We start from the raw sequence: 11,813 nt of genomic DNA, 5'->3' as shown, positions 1-11,813 counted from the left end.
TTTACTAGGAGCCAATGCAGATCTCTCAGGACCGGTGTTATGTGGTCCCGGTGGCCACTCCCAGTCACCAGTCTAGCTGCCGCATTCTGGATTAATTGCAGTTTCCGGGTCACCTTCAAAGGTAGCCCCATGTAGAGCACATTGAACTCTTTATATAGTCTATACGGAATATTGAGACACCAAATAAACAGAAATCTTATAAATCTCTGAAAGTCACTAAATGTGCACTCTTGATGGATTCTCTTGAAAACATAGAACCAAATAAACCTAAGTCTTATAAGTCTCTGAAAGTCTTTGTAAGTCTCTGAAAGAAGCAATGGGTCAGATTCTTATCTGATGAAAACAAGCCGTAGAGCTTTGTTTTATGACGTCCAATGCTGCCGAAGTGGTCCGCAAACAGATGTAGTGAACAGTGAATATGGATATACCCACTGTTCTGTAGAATTCTTCTTAGGCACAGCAGAAGGATACAGAAATGCTTCATAAACCCATCTATACGGTGAATGGAATTGTATAACAACAATATCTGTGGAGCAGTGGCCATGAGCAGTTTAAGAAAATAAGACTCCTGCAGTTGGATTGAGCCAAAGGTTCCATCCTTCTGAGATGCCATGGGAAGCAGGACATGGGATACAGCAGCTCCTATGGCTTCCAGCAACAGGTATGCAGAACCATTCACTGTCTCTGCCCATGGAAGCAGAGCAGAGCCATTGTGGAGACAGGCTTGCTCCACATCTGTTAGTGCAGCCTCAAGTGGCACCTGCTTTTTAAGCAGTCACACCTCACTGCTGGGCTCAATTGAGAACTAGCAAAGACACTGGGATCCTCATCAGGGCTGCTGCTGCTGCTACCACCAAGGCAGGTATCCCCCATCCCAGGCTGGGGCCCTTCACTCTTTTGGTACCTAGATGCAGGACTTCACTTAATTTATCTCTGTTGTATGGCACCTTTTCGATGTTGCTCCAGCCTGCTCACCTGATAGGAGCTGCGTGGCACCTCCAAATGTCAGAAGCATCCCCCTCTACAGCCCCAGCCAAAAGCTTGATTAACTATGAACCCCCTAATCTGGGAATCCCCCTAAAACAGGTGCCAAAGTTTTGCAATCGTTTTGCAGCAGTTTCAGCAAAGAGTCCATGTTTTGCAGCACCCCACAGATGGAGTAATTGATGCATCAAAACAGGGTTTGTCGTTAATGCCCCCAAACCCAACGTTGTCCGATTCGCTCCAAACCGGCACCAAACTTTGGAAAAGCTTTGCGGTATTTTGCAGCAAAAAAATTCCATGTTTTGCAGCGCCCCTCAAACAAAGCAATAAGCACTCAAAGCTGGGGATCACAGGGTAACCCAAAAACTAAATGTCATCCAATTCACTCCAAACTGATGCCAAACTTCGGGGAAAGTTTTGCAGCAGCGTTTTGCAGCCAAACCCCCACAAACGGAGCAATAGACACTCAAAATGAGGGTCATGGGTATTACCCCAAAACCCACGTCGTCTGATTCTCTCCAAACCAGCACCAAAGATTTTAATCAACAGGACCTGAACGAATTAGAGAGGCTTGCCAACATACCCAAGAATGATTGGTAACAGTTAATATTTATAAACATAAATATAAACATCTATAAAACCTGCAATCAGAATAATTCAACCAAATAACCAAAACCAGTGTGATGCCGTTTTGGGGGGGGGGGTCTCTGTGGAATACGGTTTTCTGGCCACGAAAGGCTTCTGCAGGGCATTCCTCAAGGTTTAGCGCCGTTTAGGGGTGAGTCGGATGGTGATGGTTTTGGGGGGATGCCGTGACCCCCGCAAATTATGTTGCCAAAGAAAACGTTTCGGGGGTCTCTGTGAAATGATGTTTATTGGCTGCAAAAGGCTTTTGTGGGGCTTGTACTGATGTTTGGCACCATTTTGGAGTGAAATGAGTGACGCCTTCCCCCCCTTTTTTTAAACTGATTCCGTGGGTTAGGGTGTCGAGGACATTGTGTGGGTGGTCTCTGCAGAACACAGTATTTTAGCTGCAAAAGGCTTCTCTGGGCTGTTTCCCAAGGTTTCACCCCGTTTGGACTGGATTCATCTACAATTGGGTGCCCGATGCCATATTGAATTAATATGGTGGACCAAACTTCTTGTTGTTGTTTAGTCGTTTAGTCGTGTCCGACTCTTCGTGACCCCATGGACCAGAGCACGTCTTCCACTGCCTCCCGCAGCTTGGTCAAACTCATGTTTGTGGCTTCGAGAACACTGTCCAACCATCTCTGCCTCTGTCATCCCCTTCTCCTTGTGCCCTCAATCTTTCCCAACATCAGGGTCTTTTCCAGGGAGTCTTCTCTTCTCATGAGGTGGCCAAAGTATTGGAGTCTCAGCTTCAGGATCTGTACTTCCAGTGAGCACTCAGGGCTGATTTCCTTCAGAATGGATGCGTTTGATCTTCTTGCAGTCCATGGGACTCTCAAGAGTCTCCTCCAGCACCATAATTCAAAAGCATCAATTCTTTGGCGATCAGCCTTCTTTATGGTCCAGCTCTCACTTCCATACATCACTACTGGGAAAACCATGGCTTTAACTATGCGGACCTTTGTTGGCAAGGTGATGTCTCTGCTTTTTAAGATGCTGTCTAGGTTTGCCATCGCCTTTCTCCCAAGGAGCAGGCGTCTTTTAATTTCATGGCTGCTGCCACCATCTGCAGTGATCATGGAGCCCAAGAAAGTAAAATCTCTCACTGCCAAACTAACCCTAGTTAAATATTCGCTCCCACCCCACCAATTAATTTGGGGCTGGATCAGGTGCTCCCTGGGTCAGGTCAGAGCTGTAGGTTCACACAGCCCTAAAATTAACAAATAACACAATCCATTTTAAAATCGCAGTATTTTTTAGGCTTCCTCGACTTCCAGGGCTGCACTAGAAAGTTCCTGCTTGTAATATGAATGATAAATATGTAATATATACTGTACAATTAACAAAATCATATATAAAATGTATTACTGTGTATAAAATATAAGATATAGTATTATATTAAATGTAATAAAAGAATGTAATAGTGTAACTGCAGCCTCTTTTCCTACCCATTGCTGTCACCTGGTGGCATAATAGTATAAATGCAGCCTCTTTCTGTGGACTCCTGCCATCTGGTGGTATAGAAGTACTTACTGTAAAGGGTCCCCTGACCGTTAAGTCCAGTCACGGACGACTCTGGGTTTGTGGTGCTCATCTCGCTTTACTGGCCGAGGGAGCCAACCTTTGTCCGCAGACAGCTCCCGGGTCATGTGGCATGACTAAGCCGCTTCTGGCGAAACCAGAGCAGCACACAGAAACGCCGTTTACCTTCCCGCCCGAGCGGTACCTATTTATCTACTTGCACTTTGACATGCTTTCGAACTGCTAGGTTGGCAGGAGCAGGGACTGAGCAACTGGAGCTAACCCGTCGCGGGGATTCAAACCGCCGACCTTCTGATTGGCACGCCCTAGGCTTAAACCACAGCGCCACCCGCATCCCCGTATAGCTGGGACCTATTTAAAGCCACTGTTTGAACTGTTTAGGCTCATAGCTTGGCAGTGCTGCTTGATCTGGTCCTCCTGTTGTAGTTGTAGGTGGCATCAGTGGAAAGGGACACCTTTTCCCATCATGAGCTATGACTTACCCTGACCAAATTGGACCATGACATCATATTGCATGTCCTAGTGACCCCGAGATTAGACCAGTGTTTCCCAACCTTTTCCTGACTGTTGCCCCCTTCCGACCTTGTCTCCTTCCATGATTGTAGCTGGGGGGGGGGGCAAGGGGGCAGCTGCAGCATATTTTAAAGATGAAATGAAATTATAACATAAAATAAAATCTGTTCCCTTTGCTTGAAATCACTAGAGCCCTGTAAATATGACTTTTGAGATACAGTCGGTCTCTAAATTTGTGGCTTTTGTAACAGAGAGTTAATGCCTGGAACAAGAGCTCCCCCTGGAGGCGGGGAAGATAGGATTGTGTGTCTAGGAACTTTCTACCATATGTGGTGGATATGTAGGAGAATACAGGTATTCTGGGAGAGTATCCATGCAGAACTGCAAAAAATGCTAAAGATCTCTTTAAATAAAAAACCAAAGACCTACCACCTGGCAATAACAGATTTGGATATTCCGCAAAAGAGGAAGGGTATCTTTTTAAATGCGACGGCGGCAGCAAGAGTTCTGATCGCGGCAAAATGGAAGAGTAATGAAATCCCCTCTATACAAGCTTGGATCCAAAATCTGACAGAATATGCCGAATTAGATGGTCTATCAGAAAAAGTAAAGAATAAATCAAAACAGGAATTTGTTTCAAAATGGGAGGTTTTCAAAGAATATCTGAAAAATAAATATAGTAGTTTAAATTCTGTTGCAGCATTCGAGGAACTTCAGTAATAGTTGCAAGGTAGATATAAGAAATCAGATATATTAAGAAAAAGTTTAATTATGATAAAAGTGTGTATTGGCAATAAGTAATATGAAATCGAAATATGGAATAGATGGGAGGTTGGGTCTTTAGTGTTAAGACCAATATATGTTTTATTGTTTGCTAAGAAAATTATGTGTCTATGGTTATTCCTGTGTGTAATTTGGTATTTGTGCTTTTTTCATTTTTCTTGCTGTATCAATAAAAATCTTTTTTTTTTTAAAAAAAAAAAAGGGATTTTGAGTCTAGGTCTGGGTACAAGCTGCTGAAGTGAGGCTCAATATTCAGACCTCAATATTCCTTGTCTTGCCCAGCTTGCTCTTTGTCAACAGCCCAAACTACCGTATTTTTCACTCTATAAGACACACCAGACCACAAGACGCACCTAGTTTTTGGAGGAGGAAAACAAGAAAAAAAAATTCTGAATCTCAGAAGCCAGAACAGCAAGAGGGATCGCTGCACAGTGAAAGCAGCAATTCCTCTTGCTGTTCTGGCTTCTGGGATAGCTGCGCAGCCTGCATTCGCTCTATAAGACGCACACACATTTCCCCTTACTTTTTAGGAGGGAAAAGGTGAGTCTTAAAGAGCAAAAAATACAGTATTTTCTAACTGGCTTTTTCCTTTGACTGCCCTCACTTCCAAGCCTCCCCTGCCCTTATGAGAAGAGGAAGGGGAGGAGGAGATGCGCCGCTCATCAAAATCATTAAACTTAAGGAGCACCGTCTATCGCACAACCACCTACTCACAAATTCCTCACCGTTCCCAAAGAACCTCCCAGGATCTCATTAATTTGCAATTATCTCGGGATGTGCTTGGAACTGAAACACTCCCAAAGTGTAGGCAGCCCAGGTACGTCATGCCAGCCTCATTCCTGGGCTGGAGGAAACAACGAAAGCCTTTGCCAATCATTTATATCAAGGTGCTTCTCGGAAGCACCGAAAAGCCAGTGTGGTGTAGTGGTTAGAGTGCCGGACTAGGACCGGGGAGAGCAGGATTCGAATCCCCACTTGGCCATGAAGTTCACTGGGTGTGACCTTGGGGCAGTCGCTGCCTTTCAACCTAACCTACCTCACAGGGTTGTTATCGGGAGTAATTGAGGAGGAGACACATGTATGCCACCTCAGGCTCCTTGGAGGAGGGATATGAATGCGGTAAATAAATAAAAACATTGTTCACATTATGGGGGGAAGAAAAGCTGGTGGACCAATGGGCAAAATGAATGAATGAGTACAGTGGTACCTCGGGTTAAGTACTTAATTTGTTCCGGAGGTCCGTTCTCAACCTGAAACTGTTCTTAACCTGAAGCACCACTTTAGCTAATGGGGCCTCCTGCTGCTGCCGCGCCGCCAGAGCACAATTTCTGTTCTCACCCTGAAGCAAAGTTCTTAACCTGAAGCACTATTTCTGGCGTAGTGGAGTGTGTAACCTGAAACGTATGTAACCTGAGGTACCACTGTAATAGAAAGCATGCATTTTGCTTTCACACCAAGCCTGAAGGGACAGTTCTGAAGATTCACACATGTCAGCTCTCAAATTCAATCGAGGGGAGAATTTTGAGGAGCTGTTGTTCAAGGGGCTCAGATTTTGTCTCTCCGACTGAAAAAATAATAATTGATCTGGTGGCCCAGGACAAGTGGGGACATGCAAGAAGGCCTAGATTGGAAGAAATTCAGAGGTCTGGAGAACCGCTAAGTCATGGGAGTCTGCTGTAAGACTGTGGGGAACGGCAATGCTCCCCACCCTCTGCAGGTGGACAGAGGAGGTTCGTGATGGCAGCAGGAGACGTGTCCTTGGTGTTCCCCGTGATGATGAGGCCAAAAGGTGGAGGGTGTCCTGGGGGCTGCTTGGGGGTGGCTTTGGACCCCCCAAATCTTAAGCACCTTCCTCAACCAGGTATGCCAATCAAAGGATCACAGCAGTCTTGATGGATGCAACCCAATGTCACCATCCCAAACCAAACAAAATCAGTTTAGTTTTTCGGATTAGCCCTCATCAAATCATGTGATTACACAGAACCATCTTTTCAATGTCTTTCCTTATTAAGACTTTGACTAATTTCCCTGTTAATTAAATCATGGGTCATCTTGATCCAACTCCCTGCGAAGCAGGAATCTCAGCTGAAGCATTCATGACAGAGGGCCAGTATGTCTCCAATATCATCTGTCTACAAAACAACTCAAAATTAATCACCCGCGTGATGTGGAAAATATGAAAACAACGAGAAGAGGCAGGACTGAAGATTTGGAGATATACTTCAGAGGTCCAGACTATGGGGAGCCTGGAAAAATTAATAATAATTACCGTTTTTTTCTTTTTTCTTTTATTTTAGTTTTTTGTTTTTAATTGGATTATGATGTGGACATGTTGATTGGCTGTTTTTATTGGAAAATCAAGAAAAATGATTTAAAAAAAATAATTACCCTTGTGGTCCCTTCCAACTCTGCAATACTAGGGGTGTGTGTGTGTGTGTGTGTGTGTGTGTGTGTGTGTGTGTGTCAGGGGGATAAGCCCATACTCTACCTCTACCCTTCCTCTGCCAGCCACCATGAGCTTGGCAGGGCCGCAGCCGTGGTGGCCCCTCTGCCACAGCCTCACTCCTCTTCCAATCTTTGCAGGAGCGCTCTGCTCAGATGCTCAAAGATGCTGCCTCTTGATTCTCGGAGCTTGCGTCACTGCTTAACCACATCACATTTGACTGGCAGTGATTTATGGTGGGTTGTCCACCCCAGGAAGAACAGGACCCAAGGAATGCCAAACTGTCTCCTCCCTTTTCATTCCTGAAGTTGTGTGTCCTCGGCTGCCTTATTAAGGGGATTGCTGCCTCCTTCGCACATCAGGGCAAAGCTTGATTGTGCTTGCAGATAACAGAGCATGGTTGTATAAGGAACTTGCCACACGTAGTTCAGGGAAGGGGGTGGGGTGAGCAGCAAATTCTTTGCCCGTGGAAATTGGCACATGGGCAGGGGTTGTGCAAGGCCCAAATTACCCTGCAGGATGGGGTAGAAGGGAACAGCCGCCTTTCCCCAGACAAGGTCAGCCGCTGAATTCATCACAGCCATGTTTATTACAGGTTAAAAAGTATGCTTGCCTCTGCCTGAGAAGCTTGCGTTTCCAAAGCAAGCAGTGATCACAGGAGTGGCCTGCATTGGCGGGGATACCCGCCCACCCAGTGCTTCCACACCCCTGGCAAGAAAGACAGTCTTGCATAGTGGTTAGACTAGTGTTGGAGACCAGGGTTCAAATCCCCATGAAGCACACCGGGTGGTCTTGGAGGCCAGCCACTGCCTCTCAGGCTTATCTACCGTATTTTTTGCTCTATAAGACGCACCCGACCATAAGACGCACCTAGTTTTGAGAGGAGGAAAACAAGAAAAAAATATATATTCTGAATCAAATGTTGTACTAAACTATTTAATAAACAACCGAAGGGTTTCATCAGGATACCCTGAACCTTGAAGATACTTATATCACACACATCCAAGGAAGCTGTTAGGTAGGAGATCAGGACAGACAAAAGGAAGAACTTTGCACAATGTATGGTTAAAAGACAGAACTTGCTACAAGACTGAATGACAGCTACCAGCTTGGGTGACTTCAAAAGGGTGACAGATTCCTGCAGGATAAGGCTATCAATGGCTACCAGTCATTATCACTATATGGTACCTGCAGGATTAGAGGCAGCATGCCTCTGGATACCATGTGCTGGTGAACATGAATGGGAAAGTGCTATGATGCTCATGTGCTGCATGTGGGCTTCTCACAGGCACCACTGTGTGACAAGAGAGCAGGACTAGGTGGGCCTTCCGTCTGATCCAGCAGGATTTTTCTTACGTTCATCTGACTGCCCACCTTCACCTGCATAGCAGGGAAGTTCAAATGCATCACATGGCTCAATGACTGGCTCAAGAGTGGCTCAAGACTGACTGAAGAGGAAAAACAAGAATAATGTTCTCCTGTCTGTTTGTCAAGTTGCTCAGGGGGCTAAACAAGGGCTATCACACAACAACCTCACAACAACCTAGTGCGGTTAAGGTGGCCCTCTCTGCACAGTGCCTCTCCAGCAAAGCAGGAGGAGAAACAGAAGGGGCTCCGTTTCTCCTCCCGTTTTGCTGAAGGGGCGCTGCACAGCTCTCCCTCTCTGCGCAGCACCATTCGCTCCATAAGACGCACACACATTTCCCCTTACTTTTTAGGAGGAAAAACGTGCGTCTTATGGAGCAAAATGTACGGTACTTTGCAGGGTTGCGGTGAGGATAAATGGAGAGGTGGAGAATTACCTTCAGGACCTTGAGCTCCTTGGAGGAATGGCGGGATGGAAATGAATTGAAAAATGAAGAGAGGAGCCTCTTAGCAAAGCAGGTGTCTCAGTGGTTGTGCCAAGTGAAAAGTTCTGGCTCCCTCCCTCTGCTTGCTTCCCTACAGTTCCTTAGAAGCAGGGCATATAACGCAGCCTCCAAGACTATTCAAATATGCCATTTGGAGTCCACTGCGGTGCAAAAGAGGGGCATTTCACCAGTGTTGGTGCAGCCATGGCTGTTATGCACTGAAGTTCTCATCCTGGGCCAGCAGGGGGATACTGTAGATAGCTTTCACTCAGGTCCACATATGCAAATAAGGAATGGAAAGTGACATTCAGTGATTGGATAGTTACAGAAAGTTGTTACTGTTGCGTTGTAGTGGAGCTTATATAAGCAGGCTGGATGAACCCTTCAGTTATGTTCTGTTCTGGCCTGTGGATAAACAAGAGCTGTCTGAAGAATCGCTGTGTCATCTAATATGTTCACCCACAACTTAACAATGGTGCTGTACCAAGCTTAGCCTGTAACTAACCCTCACTCTTTCCTCTTCCATTTAGGGCACAGCCCACCTGTTGAGAGGGAACTGCAGCAAGAACAGGAAGAGCAAATATCTAGAACGATTAAATCAGGCTTCCTCACAATTGCTGTTACTGAATGTGTGGACAGACAAGTCTGGCACTCTAGGATCTCAATAACCCTAGAAAAAAATCTGCATTTGGCAGGGTGGTAGAAGAACTTACGAACTTTACCTATTGCCAAATAAAACTACACAGAAACTGTGAGTTTCCAGGGGTTTTTCAGGGATTATTTCCTGTGCTTCAGACCTAGATGCTCAACATTCACCCTCCACGCCACCTCTGGGAATATGGATGTGTTGGTTTATATTGGCGTCATTACCTTTCCCTTCTCTTCTTGTTTATTGCTTGTTTGCTTTGTATGACGTAATTTTAACCTTTTGCTGTTGCACTTTGGGGTTGTTTATAGCAGTGTTTCCCAACCTTGAGCCTCCAGCTGTTTTTGAACTACAATTCCCATCATCCCTGACCACTGGTCTTGCTAGCTAGGGATGATGGGAGTTGTAGTCCAAAAACAGCTGGAGGCCCAAGGTTGGGAAACAATGGTTTATAGCATCAATAAAAGAAGGAGAATGGGAGCAGCAGAAAGATGGAAGTATCGCTGGTGAGGGTTACAGCTCAAGGCATCTCCAGAAGTGGTGAGGCTTGTCGCATGGGAAACTGGTGCCCACCTCATGGCCTGGAACTTTTAAGAAAGGTGACTTCCTACAAGATAAAAGGTATGGTAAAGGACCCCTGGACGGTTAAGCCCAGTCAAAGGTGACTATGGGGTTGCAACACTCGTCTCGCCTTCAGGCTAAGGGAGCCAGCGTTTGTCCACAGACAGCTTTCCGGGTCATGTGGCCAGCAGGACTAAACTTCTTCTGGCACAACGGAACACTGTGATGGAAACCAGAGTGCACGGAAACGCCGTTTACCTTCCCGCCACAGTGGTACCTATTTATCTACTTGCACTGGCGTGCTTTTGAACTGCTAGGTTGGCAGGAGCTGGTACAGCTCACACCATCACAGGGATTCAAACCACCAACCTTCTGATCGGCAAGCCCAAGAGGCTCAGTGGCTTAGACCACAGCGCCATCCGCTGTGGCGTCCTACAGAAGCAGAGATGGCCTACAGATGGTCTCCTCCTCTCTTTGGAGACTCTGGATTAGGACCACTGCTCTGGCTATGCACTAGACAGGTTTTACTTGCAGATTTCGTAAAAAAAAGGAAAGGAAAGCTCAAAATTTACAGAGACAACCTAAGTTTGCACCCTTCTTTTCTCCAAAGGAAAGCAACCTCAGGTAAGCACTGCACTGAGGAAGAGGAGAAAGACATTGATAGGATCATTCTCTCGTATTGCAGAATGGGGTGGGGGGTGCACAAATATGGCAGGGGGAGGGACAAGGCAAGGTCTGTGCTACTCCTGAGTCTCTGTACCACTTCCCCTCTCATATAAAGGAATGCCTGTCAAGGAGAATATCCCAGCCTCCATTTCTCAGAAGGCAGAAGGCCTGTCCACGGGAATTTGGCCCAATTTCCCCCACATTGATGCTGAAGGTCAAATCCTGCTCATGGTCAACTGCTGCTTCTGGGTGCCTTAGGACCAACTGGCCGGTGGTTCTGAGGAGAAGGCCTGGAGGCAAATCAAAGACAGAACAACCCATCTGCTGCAGGGGTTTTCAGGACCTTCAAGCAGCAAGATTTGGCGGAGTTTGCCTGCAGAGCCAGCCCACTGAGGGCATCTCCTTAGCACCCACCCACAGAAAGCTCTCCTCTCTAACAGGGAGGCCTCCTTCAGACCTCCTGGGGAGCACCTCTGCCTCCCACCTCCCCTTCCTGAGGCAGCGCCAAGCCCTCGCTGTTGAGTATCTGAGTAAGTGATCAAGAAGCTATTTGCACAAGCGAGACAGGAGGCCTGACAAGTCACATCCTGCACTGCAGCAGCAGGAGGAGGAGCAGGACGAGCCTCCTTGGCTCACCGGTTATGGCAGTGCTGCTGCAGCATCAAGCAGGAAGGGGAGGGCGAGGCAGAGAGACGGTGGCCAAAATCGGGCACCACAGCAACCTGCTAGGACAGGGGAGGTCAGCCGCCTTCTGCCCATGGGCTGGTGCATCTGTGGCTCTGCCCTCAACCTGCAAATCTCAACCTCTACATACAAGAACCCAGGTATCCGCCCACCAGAGCAGGGAAACTTGGGTCTCCAGCAGTTTTTGGACTACCGTTTCCATCATCCCTGACCACTAGCTAGGGATGATGGGAGTTGTAGTCAACAAGATCTGGAGACCCAAGTTTGGGAAACCCTGCACCAGAGCCAAGGGGGAAAACACAAACCTAGAATTAAAGAATTCTAAGCCCATGATTTATTTATTTTTTTGAGTACCAGAACCAGGCACAGCTCAGAGCATCCTTCCACACAACACACACTTCTGACCATCAACTCCTGATTTTCCCATCAATTCCACCAGCCCAACTGTGCGGTTTTTGGTATTGCCATTATTAAATGCTTGGGAGTTGGATCTACGGCACATAGTCTTTTG

This window comes from Podarcis liolepis (genome assembly GCF_965112155.1).
Source record: "Podarcis liolepis genome assembly, chromosome: 7".
Lineage (NCBI taxonomy): Eukaryota > Metazoa > Chordata > Lepidosauria > Squamata > Lacertidae > Podarcis > Podarcis liolepis.
This window is presented reverse-complemented; position numbering follows the sequence as displayed.